The sequence below is a fragment of the Triturus cristatus genome, chromosome 1_2, assembly GCF_964204655.1.
Source record: "Triturus cristatus chromosome 1_2, aTriCri1.1, whole genome shotgun sequence".
Taxonomy (NCBI): domain Eukaryota; kingdom Metazoa; phylum Chordata; class Amphibia; order Caudata; family Salamandridae; genus Triturus; species Triturus cristatus.
Window position 1 is genome coordinate 472956709 of NC_140580.1, and position 16085 is coordinate 472972793.

Below are 16085 nucleotides of genomic sequence, written 5' to 3' on the forward strand. Positions count from 1 at the left end.
AGAGACGAGGTGAGTCCTTCTCGGATTCCAAGCGTCTTCCTTTCTTCTTCGGTAAGTATCGGATTCTTGTCTACGAATGGTTCACCAAGGGTTGCTCTCAAGAAAAACTTCTACTCTAAAAGAATTCACTTCAAACTGGGAACACTCGCGGAACCTGACTTCTCTGAGGAAATGTCTTAGTGAAGTGCGCAATACTTCAGGCGTGCGCGCGTCACACAGTCTCTCTGAATTTCCTAACAACTAGACTGCAGACCCCAGCGCCTTAGCGGCCATCTTGGAATTGCGGGCATGCCACCAACTCGACCATTGAAGCTTATTCCACACCGAAGCGCCTCTTGAACTTAATCCCTTGCGCTTCGTTTTGGAACTCACGTTAGGGATCCTGACACCATGAAATCATCATGGGCAAAGCTCTGGGACTGCCAGCTGTGCCTGTAAATGCACTTGTGAATATTACAGATTATATGATTGTTGATTACTGCAAAGGACTAGCTGATGTTGTGCATTCTGTGTCTCACCAGGTTGGAGAGACTACAGTCCCACCTCAACAGGAGCAGTGTCATGATCTCAGTCCCGTAGGCTGGGTTATGGTGAAGAAGCACGTGCGCAAGTCCTGCTTGGAACCTTGGGGAGAGGCCAGTACCAGATAATTTTGGTCACTATAACAGCTGTGAAGTGCGGAGGTCTTCCTAACTGGGTGCACGCTACACATACTCACAGAGTCCCTTGTCCCCTCAATGAGATAACAGCATCTGTTCGTGAAGTACCAGCGTTTACAGCATGAAAAAGGGAGCAGGTTAGTCAAGCTGTGGGGGATCAGCAGGAAGCTGGGATAGCTATTATTTGGCCTGAAGGGGGTCTGAGAGACTCAACAGTTGAAGTCCAAACAGAAGGGTCCCATCCTATGGTGCTGACTGCACCAGAATCAGACCCTGGCAAAGGGCCTATTACAATAGTAACAAATGTTGTGTCTGGAGACCGGTGACCAAGAAGACAGAAGGTAGGGTGACACAGTTTGTCTGAAGTGCGTGTGCCAAACACTATCCAAGAAGATACTGAAGGATCTGCCTTAGTGAGAATGATGAGGAAGGGCCACCAATAAGAACATCAAAGAGAGCGAGAGTACCTTGTTGGGTGTACTCCTCACCTAAATGGACGTATCTTGCTGTCAATAACTGGGAGAGAGCATTTTGGACATTGTGTTTTAACAATTTGCATTCAATGGAACCTCCTTGAACTGAACTTTGTGGCTGAACTGAGTTCTGCAATTGCATTGCCACTAAATAGACTGAGTCAATTTCTCCTGTATGGGATTTTGAACTGAGTATTTATTAGACAGAAACTTAATAGATTTGCCTGAACTATTAAGAAGAGTACCAAGGGCCGAGTCTGCTGAAAGAGCCCAATGTAGTCACTTAGAAGAACACTGAGTAGGGCTAAGGAAGTCTCACGAAGATCATTTGCATATACTGTGCTGAAAAGACATTTGAACTTTGTTTTGCTACTTGAGCAAGTGAATACAAATTGAAGAGAAACTGTGTGAAATCTTCAGCTTAAATGGTCTAACATAATAGAATTAATGGAGCCTAATCGAATACTGGTAGATGTAAATGCTTATGTTAAGGAGTATTTGTAGTTGTGACATTAGTATTGATGGCTTTGCTTGCAATATTGAGTCTGCCCCATCCTTCTTCTGTAGAGGAGCTTAGATCTACAAATGCCCCTCAAACACCATTTTCTATTGACAAAGAGGAGAAAGACTTACATGTAGGAACAGTACAGCTACCTCACAAAGGTGTCCAGGTGCTAACTGAAAAGATAACTCACAACATCATATATCAAAAACATGGCTAGGAGATGTTTATAGAAGATTCAAACAGAAGTGGTTTACCGTCTTTCTAAGTATAATTTCCGAAGAGCTGCTTCTCGTAGCAAGTGAAAGTGCATTCCACAGCAAGGCTGCCAGATAGGTGATGGATCTGCCTCCTCTTCTGGTCTTATCTATGCAAGGCATTTGAAAAAATTTAGGATTCTTGGACCACAGTGAGCAGGCCTGCGAAGGCAACTTGAAGTGGTGCCTGAGTTAGAGAAGCCCGTTTTGGTTAAATATTCTGAAGGCAAGGGTGAGGGCCTTAAACAGGATTCTTCTATTAACCGGAAGCCCGTAAAGCCAGCGTAGGTAAGTTGATGCTGGGACCTAGTTAAGGATTTTAGAAATCAGTCAGGCAGCAGTGTTGTGAATAGTTTGAAGACACTAAATGAGAAAGGCTGGGAGCCCTACGTACAGAATGTTGGAATAGTCCAGTTTTGAAGTGATTAAAGCATGACCAATTGTTTTTCGGTGTTCCATAGGAGTGAGGTGCAGCATTCTTCTCAAGGACCTCAGAGCCAGAAAACAAGAGGCAGACAATGCTTTAATCTGACGCTCAAATGTGAGCTTGGACTTCAATTTAACCCTGAGGTTTCTAACCACAGGGGAGGGGAAAGAGGGGGCCCATCTCTGAAGGCCACCAAAGGGTAGAATCAGTGGAAGGATTAACGCCAAAAAAAGGATTTCAATTTTTTCTGAGCTGGTCTTTCAAAAGCTGGCATTCATCCAGTCCACAACAGATTTAAGGAAAGACTTAAAAGAGCTCAAAGAGGAAGGAACATTTTCATGAAAGGCCAAATGGAGTCATCATCCACATAGGATACAACTCTCAATCCCCAGGACTCAACCATTTTAGCCAAAGGTGAAAGACAAATATTTAAAAAAAGTAGGGCTAAGAGCTGAACCCTGTGGGACACTACAATCCAGGGTTTTTGCCGCAGAGGTGAAAGGAGGAAGAAAACCAGCCTGAGTATGGTTGCTAAAGATAGATTTAAATTATAGCAGGGCTTGGTCTTTAATGCCGATCATTTCCTGCCCCTCAAGCCAAATGGCATGAGAGAATGTATCAAACACCACAGAAAGATCCAAAAGCATTACCATGACCGGGGTGTTTAAATGAAGGTTTACTAGGGGCGTGGCTAGGAGCGTTAAGATGGGGGTCGCACTGTAAGAGTGCTCCGGACCCCTCTATCATCCGCTCCAAGATCCGCAGCCATCTGCACTCATCCAACCACCCTTACCTGTCGCCAGTGCTCCTGCTCCTACTTGTGCTGCCTGGCCGCCGGAGGGATTACAGAAATACTGCTGGAGACGCCTGAGTCTCAGCCGCGGCCTCCACCCTGCTCTGGGCTCAAAATGGCGGCTTCTCCTTCCCGGCTCACAGGATCCGACCTGCCTCTGGAGCTGTAAATCCGGGCCCCTGGCTGCAAGTTAACACCAACGATCCAACCAATGGACGCAGCGGCCCCTGAGGCCTGATCCGCGGGTGCGGCAGGGTGTCGTACCATCCTCGGTTCTGGGTGACCCAGACTGCCGCACTGTACAGTATCGCCCGGGTTGTGGATCCCACCCACTGATCACTGCTCCAGCTCGCTACAAGGTCTGTGGTGAAGGGATCGTGGCTTTGAGGCACAGGGACCGGCTGCCAAATCGGGCAGCAGGGTACCGCATGTGTGGGCACTCCCCCCTCAACATTGCGATCCAGGAGACGGGCGTCGGAGACCCGGCAGCCGTTCCTTCCCGCCTCCTGTATGCTGCTCGTCTCCAGCACACCCGCAGATACGGCGGCTCCCTAATTGAGGCCAAGAGGTGAGCTGGGGGCATTGAGATAGTGTTGGCAGCAGTGGGGTGGGGATACTCGGCTGCCATCTCGGGCAGCGGCGAGCCGACACTACTTGCACCTCCTAACGTCAACACACACCCCCGGGCCAGTGGTGGTGTCCGGACCTCCACCCGGCGGCATTTGAAACACCAGATTCAGCACCCCGGTGGGGCCTTCGGGGCATTTATTAATTGAGCACTACATCCAAGACACCAGCATACCTGCGGGCCGGCCGAGGGTGAATCGGCTGCATGTTCGTGCGGCGGGGGCGCCGGGTGGGGGGCCTTGCATTCCTTCCGCACCTCCATTGGTGGGCCTGCTCTGTGGCGCTGCTTACCTCACTGCTGGGGCTGAACTGGGCCCCGCCTGAAGCACCACTGCCATCTCCCAGTCCTCGCACTCTACTGTGGTGGCCAGACTCCCATTTCGGACCCCGGGCCGTGCTGCTGTTCCCTGCATACCCTGGAGGCTGGGGTGATACTGCCACAGATCTGCAGGCCACCTCTCCGTTTTCCGAGAACCCCACGGCCTGGCTTCAACTGGCCTGGGGTCCCCCCCTCATGACTTGGCGCAACACCCACAACACTTACTGGGTCTGAGTTGCCCACGGAGTGGGCTCCCCGGGACCGCATCCGCTGCGGTGTGCAGTGCGCTGGGTAACCCCAGGCATCCTTGGATCCAACCTACTTGGCCCGCAGCTCCCCCGGGCCCACCTCAGCTGGAGTCCAGTCAACGGGACCGTGGACGCAGCACCACGCAGCTCCGACCTTCACCAAGACCCCTGACCAGCCAGCTGGGAGGTGTGCCTCCGACCCTAGAGGTATCGCCCAGCAATTTGGAACTGCTCGCTGAATAGGTGGTGACCCTGGGTTGCAGTCTAAGCCTAACCAGCAATGGGTACCATTGACCTCTCCGAGTGACTTGCCCGGGGCACCCACATTCGGACCATTGCGCCTTTGCCACAACATATCTCCCTTGACCTGGACGTTGCGGGGACCCTGAATAGGTGGAAATGCCAGTTCATCCCAACCTGCTACAGCCTCATCTGTGCACTGCATGGGGCTGCCATATACTCGAGGTTCGTTGCCTACATATCGTACTCCTACGCCGTCTACACCTGTTCCTTGGCCGGTGCTTGCAGAGCCTCCCCCCCTTCCGCCTGCCACGGGTGGGGTCAGGAAGCCTGGAGGTGTGCTGTTTCGGCTACCGATGCGGATAGCGGAGGGCGGGCCCTGGGTCCGGCCAGGGGCCTGTTCTGGCTCCCGGGGGCGCTGGCGGCTGCGGAGACCAACCGTGGGCTGCTGCCTGCACTGTGTAGGGTCCTGGTGAGTGGGGTTGGGGGTTGGGGATGGCCACTACGTCAGGTGGCAGGGTGGAGGGGTTCCTGGTGCCCCCTCCCCTCCTCCCCTCCCTCCGTTATCAGACTGGTTGCCCACCAGGCCTGAGTCGATAGGATCCGGCCCTCGTGGCCATGGGCAAGAGTCGCACCCAGCAGGCTTCGGCCCCCCAAACCCAAACGAAAATGGACCGATTCACCACGTTGGACAGGGACCCTGGCGGTGTGGCACCCAGCGAGTCGGGTGCCCCCGGGAGCAACCTCACCGCCATCCTGCAGTGATAGGCGCATCGCAATCATCTGTCGAAAATAAGATCGGAGAAGTACGGGTCGACATGGCTCTCCTTCGTCAGGATCTGCGCAACGCGATGGCTTGTTTCTCGGAGGCACGTCTCTCTACAGCAGAGGACGACATCGGCCAACTTAAGACCCAGGTGACACGCCTTCAGACCCAGACCTCGGAGCTCCATCGCCGGGCTGAGGATGCCGAAAATAGGTCACGACGCAACAACCTCCGCCTTGTGGGCTTTCCTGAGGGAGTGGAACAGGGTCGAGTGGACACATTTGTGGAAACCTGGGTGCACTCATGGATGCCTAAGGTCTCCCTTTCGCCCTGGTTTGCCATCGAGCGGGCCCATCGCTCCCTGGCTCCCAGGCCCCCGCCAGGAGCCCCTGCCCGTCCCATAATCCTTAGGGTCCTCAACTTCCGGGACAGAGACGCTATCCTGGGGCGGCCAGAGCACGGGGCCCGTTGCAGTTTCAAAACACCCGAATCATGGTCTTCCCGGATTACACCAGGGAGGTGCAGGCTCAGAGGTGACCCTATGATGAGGTAAAACAGAAACTCCGGAGCATGGGTCTGTGCTATGGCCTTCTCTTCCCGGCCCGGCTCAAGGTCCTCTTTCAAAACCAAACGATCTTCTTTGATACCCCTCAGGTGGCCTGGACCTGGCTCACGGAAGAGCGGCCTCTCCTGGCTCGGTCGTCCTCCTCCCCCGTGCATCGGGCCCCTTCACGGCCGCTCCCAACTGACGCCGGACCAGGTCCCGTAAGAAGCACGATCGTCGAGTGGGGACATCCCCATCGCCGGGTGTGTCGTCTGGGTGCCCCTGTTCCCGGGCTTCGACTCGAGGCTCCGGTTCCCCCGGCCCGCCTACCCCACTGCCGGACTTGAGTGGTAGGCTGGGCTCCATGGAGGCTTTACATCCAGCGGTATCTGACTCCGACCTCTCCAGGAGCCCGGCGCTCCACGGATCCGGTGACGATGAAGCAGCATGACAGGCACTGGCATCAAACACTTCCTAAATTGCCTCTTAAACTCTGGTGCATGACCGCTCCTTCAACCTCTCAGGCAGAGGCAATATGGTCTTGACATTGCTGCCGGTGTTGGGGCCAGTTCTCTGACTTGGTCTCTGGTCGCTGGCAGCTATCGTTGCTCCTTCTTCCCCTTGTACTGGTGGGGGGGGTGCTCTTATCCCGCCGCTTCCATACGACGAACATCTTACTTCTTCATCCACTCCCGGGACTTTCTTGCAACTCCTACTGTAGGTGGTCATGGGTGTACTGGCAATGGATGGTGTATCTGTATCCGTACAAAAGGAGGGGGGTCCATATCCACCATGTTCTACTTTCGCTAACCGTTTTAGCTTAGCCCCTAGTCGGTTTGCAAGGTTGTTGTTTTGCACTGTTTTTCTTTCCAGGGCGACAGATGCTTCACTTTCAGAAGTGTAGGGTGGGGGGAGTTGGGGGATTGGGGGGGGAGGACCGTTGTCTTCCAAATGTTCGTTGTTTTTAGCCGCCCACGGGCCGCTGTTCCTTGTTTTCATTGATAGACACCCACGCACAACTGCCTTCGCCGACGACAGGAGACCCACCAGCCCCTGCGCCCCTTGCGCAAAGGCCTCAGACACAGATTCTAGTCTCCCTTGGGTCCTGGGGGTGCCCGCGCAACCTTTTTCCCTCCCACACACTATTCAACATGGTGGCGCCTACTCTACATAGGACCTTACACATCCTCTCCTGGAACGTTAGCGGTCTACTGGACCGGATCAAACGTACCGCGGTTCTTCGCAGCGCCCAGCGGCACACCCCAGACATCTTGCTCCTGCAAGAAACGCACCTCCTGGGCTCCCGATGTAACTTCCTCGCCAGATACGGGTTCGATAGGGTTTGGCACTCTGGTTTCACACGGGGCTCCAGGGGGGTGGCCATACTGCTCCGGAAGGGACTTCCCTTCACCTTGTCGCAGTCCGTAACTGATTCACAGGGCTGGTATGTGGCCCTGACGGGCAGGATCGAGGGGCATCCCCTTAATATTTTGTGTATCTACATTCCTCCCGCCAGCCTGGTCTCTACCCTTAGTCAGTTAACTTCCGTTTTCGCTTCCCTTCCGGGGGGTCTGACGGTGGTTGGGGGTGATTTTAATGCGGTCCTACAGCCCTCGTGTGACACGACAGGCGCCCCATCGGTTTCCCGTTAGTCTTCTGCAAAGGGACTATCTGACTGGTCTTACGCCCTGGGCCTCTGTGATGCCTGGAGAGTGTGGAACCCCCGTAAGGAACAGTAAACGCACACCTTAGCAGCCCACCACACGCACTCTCGTATCGACCTGCTTCTATTACCTGCCATAGACTGTCAGTTGATGTCCGGGGCCGCGATCTTACCGAGGGGCATCTCCGATCACTCCCCTGTCTCCCTCTGTCTCGGTACCCCCTTTAATGGCACTCGCACGGTATGGCGGATGAATGCCTGGTTCCTGCAGGATGCGAACTTTGTTGAATCCCTCGGGCAGGAATTGAAACATTACTTCTCCAGCAATGTGGGCTCGGTCTCCTCGCTGGGGACCCTGTGGGAGGCCGGCAAGGCTGTGATACGAGGGGTGGGTAGAGGTCTGGTCCAAGTGAAGCGTAAGCAGCAATCCGCCCAGCTGGCTCGGCTGGAAGCCCAGGCGGCGCGGCTGGAAGGCGCCCAAACTGACCATGACGATGCCAATTCCACTCGACAGCTCACTTTGATCCGGGACGAGGTAGAGGTCTGGTCTACGTGAAGCGTAAGGAGCAATCTGCCCAGCTGGCTCGGCTGGGAGTCCAGGCGGCACGGCTGGAAGGCGCCCAAACTGACCATGATGATGCCGATTCCATTCGACAGCTCACTTTGATCCGAGACGAGATCTGTCAGCTCTCACTGGAATCCGCAAAAATGCTCTGGCGCTCCTCGGTCGCGCGCGTGTATGGTTGTGGCAACAAAAATGGCAAACTGTTGCATAATTTAGTGTCCTATCTTAGGGCCAACCGTATCATTCCTGAGATCCGGGGTGAGGGGGGGCTCCTTGCGTCACCTCCCTGGCCATTGCTCACACGTTCGCCGACTACTACGCGAAGCTTTACACTGCCCGAGCCCCCCAGTCTTCCCTGGCGGCCCTATTGGCAGACACCGGGACCCACTTGTCCCGTCTTTCCCCGACGGATTCTGAATCTCTCGACCGTCCCATCTCAGCAGAGGAGATACAGGGGGCCATCTCACTGTTGCGGTCTGGCAAAATGCCCAGGCCCGACGGTTACCCCCAGGTGTACTATGCGACCTACCGGGACACTTTGGTTCCGTACTTGGTGAAGCTGTTCAACCATGTCATTGAGGTGGGGTCCTTCCCACCGGAGACAGACGTGGCCACTATTGTAGTCATTTCCAAAGACGCAGCCGCCCTCCCTTGCCTGCGCGGACTACCGCCCTATCTCCCTCATTAATATGGAGGTCAAACTCTTTGCCACGGTGGCAGCTCAAAGACTGCGCCCCCACTTGCAAACTCTGGTGCACCCAGATCAATGCGGCTTTATGCCTGCCCGGGGTACTAGGCATTGCATACGCCGCCTCCACCTCGCTCTGGCACACCGTCAACGTCTCACCCCGTATCTGGCCCTGCTCTTCCTAGACTTCGAGAAAGCCTTTGATACGGTAGATTGGGATTATCTGGCAGATGTGTTGGAGAGGATGGGTCTCGGACCCGCGTTCCAACGTCTCATCCGGGTCCTGCACTCTGCGCCTCGGGCTAGAGTCCTCATCAACGGCGTGCCCATGGAGCCCTTCTCTATCCAGAGGGGCACTCGACAGGGCTGTCCGCTCTCCCCGCTTCTATTTGCCCTGGCAATGGAACCCCTGGCGTGCCTCATCTGACAAGACCCCCTCATACGGGGTTGGACCTGGGATCAGCCCAGATTGACAAAATAGCCCTGTACGCGGACGACGTTCTCCTTTTTCTGGCTGATCCTGTGGGCTCTGGCCCGAGATGTCTGGAGGCTCTCGAGGCCTTTGAGCAAGTTTCAGGGCTCCGGCTCAACTCGGCAAAATCCACGCTGGTCCCCTTGCACCCCTCACATGCGTGCTTCGACTGGCAAACATCCATTCCCCTGCGTAGGCAATCCTTTAAGTGCCTGGGGGTATGGATTGCTCTGCATCCGGAGCTTGAGTGGGCCTTGAATATCACACCTTTAGTTACTAGGGTAAAGGCGGACCTCAAGAATTGGCAATCTTTTCCTCTCAATCCTCTTGGCAGAAGTGATGGTCCTCCCTCGCTTCTTATACATATTACAGAATGCTACCTTGTATCTCCCAGGGAGCTGGTTCCGGGAGCTAGACGGGGTCCTTACCCGCTTCCTATGGGAGGGAAGAGGCCGCGAATATCTCTGGCGCACTGCCACATACCACCGTACTATGGAGGCATGGGGGTGACTAGTCTTCACCTCTACTACCTGACCACATGGCTTATTGTGATCCACGACTGGTTCGTGGGCGGCTGGTCGGACCCGGCGTACAGATTTGAACTCCGGGCATTGGAGTTTCCGCAGCTCCAAGCCTATCTGTATGGGAGCCCAGTGCCGCAGGATCTTCCCCCTGTCACCAGGGCGGTGTTTGTGGCCTGGCGTGCCGCGCTGAGACATGTAGTGTGGAACCGGAAACTGACCAGGCAGACGCCCCTGTGGAATGGGACGTGGCTGGCAGAGGTCTCCTCTCTCCAAGACTTTCACAGGTGGGAACTCATAGGGATTTCGCTCCTGGGAGACGTTTGGGTGGGGGACCATGTCAGATCATTTGCAGACCTACAGCACCGCCATTCCCTCTACTCCTCCCAATTCTACAAGTATTTACAACTCAGACATGCCCTTCAGGTCCATATCCCCTCCCCCACATCCTTCCCTGAATTCAGCCCCCTAGAGGCCCAAGTGATGATGGGGAACCTGGGTAGAGGGGGGGTGTCGCGGATTTATCGCTCCCTAGTAAACAACGGTCCGCGACCCTCAACCACCTTCGCGCTCACTGGGAGGGGTGGCTGGGCCCCCTGGAGGAGGCGGATTGGAGGGACGCCCTTAGGTCCCCCAAAATGCTGACAACCTCCTCCAAGCTGCAACTAGTCCAGCTCTTTTATCTCCATGCGGCATACCTCACCCCCGCGCGCTAGTACAGAGCTCGCTTGCAGCCCTCCCCATCCTGCACGCGCTGCCAACAGGCCCCAGCTGATTTCTATCACATGGTATGGCAATGTCCGGTCCTTGCGTCATTCTGGACAGGGGTGGAGCTCGAGCTGACGCAGGCCCTTGGGTGGGAGGTACCCCATAACCCGTTGTGCTTGCTCCTGGGGGTGTTTGATGGCCTTGACGGATCCCGGGCTGATAAACGTTTTTTGGGAACAGCATTGGCGGTGGCGAAACGAGACATCGCGCACTCTGGTCCCAAGTTAAACCCCCCACAGTTCAGAGATGGAGAAGGGGGGTGGACTGGTGCGGTACCCAAGAGGAGCCCCTTTTCAAAGCTAGGGGTTGCCCTGAACTCTTCGGCAGAATCTGGGGCAAATGGTTTCATTTACAGTGGGCCTGAGGTTGTCATGTCTCTCTTGTATGTGGCCATAGATGGGTTGGTGGTCTCCCTACCACAGGACTGTTTTTATAGATCTCTGTGATTCTTAAGGACTGCAATGTGCGTGTCTATTGTGTCTGATTTGTTGCCAATGAATTTATTGTTTTCCTTAAATACAATAAACTTGATTATCAAAAAAAAAATGAAGGTTTATTTTGATATATTCAGGGACCTGAAGAAGAGCGGTCTCAGTTCTGTAACCAGAACGGAATCCTGATTGCGGGTCATGGAGCGGATGTGAGAGCTGCCTATTCACATTTTTCTCCAAGAGTTTTGCAATTGTGGAGAAAAGTAAAATGGGCCTAAAATTACTCAGATTCTTAGGATCGGCTGAGGCTTCTTAAGTAGAGGGAGTTAAAGAGCCTGTTTCCAACCCGAGGGAACGATTGCCTGGGCAAGGGAATCGTTAAGTAATCTGTTCAGATTGGGACTCACCACTGAGACAGCCAGTTTGAGAATGGCCAAGGGTCAGGTCTCGAGTGGAAATCCCAACTTGCATTTGACAAGTTCGTTGGAGGATTACTCAAGGGATATAGAGGCAGAACAGGACAAGAAGTGAACAGGAGAGTTAAAGGAAGAAACATTTTGAGAAGTGCAAATAGGTGTCAGAAATTTATCCTAAATTGCTTGGATTTTGTTGTGAAACAAATCTGAAACACCTTCGCGGTGCTCCATCAATGGAGTGAGAATATTTTTAGTACTGGGTGGGAGAGAAAGGTGCTTACCAACTTAAACAACTCCTGAGGTGAATTGTACACCTCAGAAATAGACATGGCAATAAATGTTTTTGAGCCGTCCAAATAGCTGCATGATATTTTTTCATCCTTACCATATTTGGTTTGCCATTGCCTTTCTATCTTTTTGTATCGAGATTTCTTGGATTTGAGAGTATCAGAAAACCAAGGTGCCCAGGGCTTTAGTCTCTTAGAAGACTGGGATACATCTAGAGGAGATTGTTCAATAAATGCATACTCTAAATAGTTTTATGAGTATGTTAACACTATGGATGCTAGGGATTGCTATGTTTGCGTGCAATTACCTGCATCCGTTACTGAGGGGATAACATACCATCACCTCCCCATGACATATGGAGTTACCTGTAGTTTCTTGCTGAGCCTATTTTATGGAAAGGGTCATCTTCAATATTACTACTAGAATCATGACTTAGTATTTTCAGACATTCCTACATTGAAGCCTTCGAATCATTAGCCTGATACTAAAACCTCAGAGATAATGGTATGTTATGTTATGTTATGTTAAAATAATTTATAAAGCGCGCGTTTACCAACGGTTTTTTGGCGCTGAGCGGAGACAAATGCTTAGACACACACAGTGAGAGTTAATTAATTGTAGGCCAGGGCAAAGAGCCGTGTTTGAAGAGATTTCCTGAACTTAGAATAGGAGACATTTCTTTAGACCTAACATGACATTAGACACAGCTTAAGCACAGAGACATTTTTAGTTTGTTCCTTTACAGGCATAGAAAAGAAATTCATAGATTCAGTAGAAGACAGACGAAGAAATATAATGGTTAAGCAGCAAATAATTCAAAGGTACCTCATTGGGCTAAACTAGAAAGTGAGCATAGGTTAGTGAGAAATTTAGCAACATTAGCTTTAGATGGGCAATATAAAGGGAAATTATGCATATTTATTGGAAATTCCACCACAGACATACATTGTGTGGGAAACTGCAATGTGACCATGCAGCTGAAGCTTGTGGAACTCTGGTATTATACTTAGATGGAGCAGATCCTGTTTTTCCTGGGGTTTATTATGTTTGTGGGAAGAATGCATTTTATAGGTTGCCCAAGAGATGGTATGGAAAATGTTATTTAGGGATAGTTTTTCCAAAAATGTATCATTGTGGACAACTTGATGATCCAATAGGTAGAGAGCATTCGAGAACATAGAGAGGTGCCAATGCTAGTGAAATTACAGGAAACATCTTTGGTGCTGTAATACCATCTGTAGGAGTGATACTTAACTCACATAGGGTTAGAAAGCTTTCTACTGTAGTTGATAAGTTGTCTACTAGTACAGCTGGAGGATTTTAAATGATAGATACTGAAATCGTTGTCATTCAATCTACGGTTTTGCAGAATCAACTTGCATTTTATGTCCTTCTCGTGAAGGAGGGCATAGTCTGTTGGATGTTGAAAGCTCATCAATGTTGTACTTACACTGCAGACAACAGTAAGGACTTGAAGAAACACATTAAGAACATTACTGACTCCAAGAAAGATTTGAAAGGGTTAGAAGCAACAGGTGCTTAGGAAGCAAAAGGGAAAATATGTTCTGCTATGGGCAGATGGTTTGGAAATTTAGGGAGTGGAATTGTTGGTAGCATCTTGAAACATTTAGTGAGAATTGCTCTTTGTGGGTTATTCTTGTTTGTAATTTATAAGTGATACAAATGTGCGCAAGTGAAGAAGGGATTGGAGAGAAAAGAGTGTGAAGAGAAATAGAGAAGATGTAGGACTAGAAGATAGACAAAGCAAATTCTATGATAACATGATATGATGGCATGACATTTCTGGAGGATTCCATAAGGAAGATGATGAAAACAACCAGATTGTAATTTGTTCATCTGATAAAACATTGTTATCGTAGATGTGATGGCTTGATTTGCCATCGGGGGGGATAAGTACAGCGTAATTTTGACCCTACCTTTATACGTCACAAATGCATAAGCTAAACGTGCATTTAGCACAAGATCCCTGTGTAGCCTAATGACATTAATAAAGAATGTGACAGTTGACATTGTTATTGAAGTGCATTCACTGTAGAATTAGAGCATTCATACATAATTGTGTGCCTTAGCTCATTAAACAAGATTTACTGTTTAGGTGACTGAATACAAACCATCCTCACATATGTGGAAAGCAATACTCTAGAAACAATAATAGATTTATGTACTGTGTGCACTAATGTTGTCCGTACTTCATATAAAATGTAGTTCTTAGCCATACTTGCACATGATTATTAAAAGGTTTATTTATGCCACATAGGATATGAACTTAATTTACGGCCAAAGTTATATTAATTTGTGTTTAAATATGCACACGCATATTAAATATGCACCATTGATTTAATAGTTTAATTTGCCATTACTAGGCCTCTTTTCCATTCTGCAATAAAATACTGTTTTCAAATTCTGTTGACATGACTTTTCCCTTGCAGGTGTTCACAAGCATCGTTAGTTTGAGAATAGATACAACACTGTATTTTTAAGGAGAGAAAGCCTGAGAAGAAGGCATCGATGAAAGAACATGGAGAACCAGAGCGTAACTGAAGAGTCCTATTTAGCAATTTTAACACATGGGTTTGGTTGAGCAAGGACAATGTCATACCCATGTTCATAGTTTACTGATGTTTTCAGTTTTCAACGTGAGAATGGAGAAGGACAATGGAAGCCCTGATGATGCGAACAGAAGGGTGTTACCTGAATGATTTTAGTGTGAATAACTGGAGTCTACACTTTCTGATGCGGGAACACTTTTCCTTGGACTTTGAGATGTTTAGAACGCTATGCTTATTCCCTTTGATTCCTGCTAAGTATGGCTTAGGCTAAATACTCAAAGTTTTGCTGACCCAAGAAGACTCCTGTGCAAGCTTCTGAAATGCTGACACCTTCCTGTACATCCTTCATTTCTCTCACTTCCTGGGCTTCCCTAGATTTTTCTATTTTTCTGCAGTTCCCTGAATTTTGAGATTCTTAGTTTGGACTTTAATTTAGATGATTCTAGATTTACTCATGTATAGATTTACTCCTGTATAGAAGAAAGGCCAGAAAACTCTTCTCTGAGAACTGGAAACTTCTTTCTCTCTCTCCCTCTCTCTCTCTCTCTCTCACACTCTCTCTCTCTCTCACTCTCTCTCATTCTCTCTTTGAATCTATCTCTTCTATTTCTTCTCTCTTTTGCTCTCTCTCTGTCTTCCATCCCATTCTTGGATGGAAAACAGAGAGCAAGATTATCAATACAATGGTTTCTCAAAATTAGGATTCAAAATGTCACTATATCAAAATTTTTGAATATTAAAGATATGTTTTGAAGGATAAAAGTAAAAAGTAATTTGTGGGCTAGTGAATATGTCCTTGACTCTCACTCTGAAGGTTACGGTTTCAAGTCGTGGTGTCTACATTGTCACGTGTGTGCTCTAACGTTTGGTAGACTTCAAATGTTTAAGTAACATACTGAAAGGTGATCTTGTTATTTTGTTTTATTGGCAAATACATTTTTCTTTTCACTTTGTCCCCAAAAATTATAATTTGAAGTACATCAATCACCAAAGGCTGAAAAACAATTCTCTCTCTCTCTCTCTCACTCTCTCTCTTTCTTCTATCCAATTTTGGGATGGAAGACAGAGAGAGAGAGATTCTCAATATAATAGTTTTTCAATTAAAGGATTTCAAACTGTAAATCTATTAAAATGTTTGGTTCAAATGTTATAGTTATGTTTTGGGAAATAAACAGTATAGAGTCATATGTGACTTAGTTGTGAAGGTTGTAGACACTCACTCTGAAGGCTAAGGGTTTAAATGCTACTTTCATAATGGTAATGTGCAGGATGAAATGTCTGATCAACTACAAACAGTTGTTATATACTTTTACCTTTTTTTTGCAAGCATGTTGAGTTTTCAGTTTTCCTGAGTAAAGCTTTCTTATCGTCATAATTTCTGCAACAGTTAATAAATAGCAGAGAATATTAACCTTCTACTCACTTTCACAGCACTCTACAAATTGTTCCAATGTTTTCCTATGAACCTGGCCACACCATAGCAAATAAGGTATGCCACAATAAAAACCATGGTGGAGCAGCACACCGGCACTTCCAGAATTTTGGCCTCAGGTGCTTACACTCCAACCACTCATAGGCACCCCAGTGTGAGTGCAGACGAGCTATATTGTAGATGGTAAATGGCAGGTAGCAATCATAGACAGACTGCTATAACAGTGAATTGGTAACCAGCACAACAAAAGCTGAAGGACCCAGGGGAAGGAAGCGAAAGGCAGGAAAGCAGGTAGAAGAGCGAAGAGAACCACAGAGGTGAGAACCTCCCCTCACTCATGACTTTGTCCTCATCCTTTCTTCTCCTCCACCCCCCTCCATCAAGCTAGCGGCCGCTAGCCACACACCATACGCCAT